General features: G+C 41.3%; 1 non-coding gene across 1 annotated transcript; it reads right to left on the reverse strand.

The window, feature by feature from the left end:
• Positions 1-1,708: 1,708 nt before the first annotated feature.
• trnaa-ugc (transfer RNA alanine (anticodon UGC)) lies at positions 1,709-1,784 on the reverse strand. The gene has a single exon. It is a non-coding gene; the product is annotated as a tRNA-Ala (tRNA).
• Positions 1,785-1,987: the final 203 nt, after the last annotated feature.

Here is a 1,987-nt window from a genome sequence, read left to right on the forward strand (position 1 = left end):
TGTGGGTGATTAATTTCTGTTTAGTGTGTGTTGCACCTGATGGAGCTGTTTCGGTTGTCTCTTTGTTGTTTTTGCATATTAGTGTTCCGTTTCGAATAAACATGACGAACACGTACCACGCTGTACTTTGGTCCTCCTCTCCTTCTCCCGACGACAATTGTTACAGGTTGGAAGCACACGTTAGTGAAATCATATTCTGTACCACATACAACAAAATACACAACAATACACAATTTAACCATCCCACTAATTGTATTGATCTCTATTAGACTGGCTAGCTAAGCATGCCTAACATGGACATGTCAATATTGTCAGCTTGGTGTTAGCTAACTAGCGTCACTAAATTGGCAGCAAGATTGCTAGCCAGCTTAGACTGGTTGAGAACTAACTAACCAACCATAGACGATTTATACATGTTCATCATTGCTACCAACCCACAAACAGAGAGTGAGTTAGCTATATAGACAATTCTATTTTTAGTAACTGAGTGTTTTCCAGACAAGGGTGGAATAGATGGCTACCAAATTTGGTAACATTCGGTAGCTTACGTTAGCTAATGTCAGTCAAAAATAGAACGAACAAACAAACATGTTTACTCTGCTGAAGATTGCTACTAGTCTAGCATTGACTACCATGGCATAGGCTAAATGTATTCAGTGTGTATACCAAAAGATAGCTATATGATTTAGCTGATGGCTTTCAGAGTTCCATATAGGACTGAAACGTTAATTACACCGCTAGGCTAGCAAGCTAGCTAATGTTAGGTTACCTCTAATTGAGAATCTTAAGTTTTGTTGTGAAAGAAAAAAATGTGTTATCGTATCACTTCTCAGCTGTCGTCGAAATGGATTCCCCCATCAGTTCAGCCAGAAATTCCCTCTGATAATCTTTGGTCACGCATCAATCTTGATAGCTGCAAAGCACTGGCAGAATCGGGGTGAATCTCTTGCCTAAGAGAATATGTGAGATTACTGTGTTGGCCGTTCGAAGTAAACAACGCCATTATTCTAGTTTGTGGGCACGGCCCATTTATTGTACCTAGGGGGCTGTATCAGCATTCGCTATGAATACCGGACTTTATGGTTCACTATGAGCAGTCAAATACACAGGGAGTCAAAACTTCCCCATTCTACCAGTAAAATTAAAATGGGCAAGTTCTAGCTTGTGGTTTGGATAATTGTGATGTTTCTGATAAAAACAGAATGTTGTTTATATAGTAAAGACTATATACTGTGGCAGAGCCAGGGTGAAAGTCCCCCTTAAAGTACATTTCCTGCAATTATACACATTTTTCCAAGGGGCAGAGAGAACATTTTGTAATTTTATAACTAACTTCATGCAATCCTACTCATTTTGCAATGGGGCGGAGAGATACATTTGCAGTTTCACAGTTCATTTCCTTTTTATTGTATGCATTTTGACGTGGGATGGGGCCCGGGGACGTCCTAGTGGCCAGGGTCCCTAAGCGACCGCTTATGCCCAGGGTCGTCCCTGTTTACAAGTATGCACAGTACTAGACATAAAGAATCCAGGCTGGTGATACTGCTGCCTGCTTAGACTTGCTCTCTAAACACATCATAGGTGGAGGATGACATAAAGGACCAGCGAAATAGAGCACATGATTACATTTACATTTACATTTAAGTCATTTAGCAGACGCTCTTATCCAGAGCGACTTACAAGTACATACATTCATACTTTTTTGTACTGGCCCCCCGTGGGAATCGAACCCACAACCCTGGCGTTGCAAGCGCCATGCTCTACCAACTGAGCTACACGGGGCCCGTGATGAAACGTAAGGCCATCTTTGACTTTGGCCCTGCTTGCCAAACCACCCCCTTGAAGTGACTTACACATTACACAGTACTACAGACAGAGGTGACACCTCAGGTGAACACTAAGTTTTTCCAAGTCTCTTATCACAGGTTGAAATCTTTTTAGAAAATAAAAGAACGAGAGAAAATGGAGGAGAGGTAAAATAAAAGGA

This window comes from Salvelinus fontinalis, chromosome 26, assembly GCF_029448725.1.
Source record: "Salvelinus fontinalis isolate EN_2023a chromosome 26, ASM2944872v1, whole genome shotgun sequence".
NCBI classification, from domain to species: Eukaryota; Metazoa; Chordata; class Actinopteri; order Salmoniformes; family Salmonidae; genus Salvelinus; species Salvelinus fontinalis.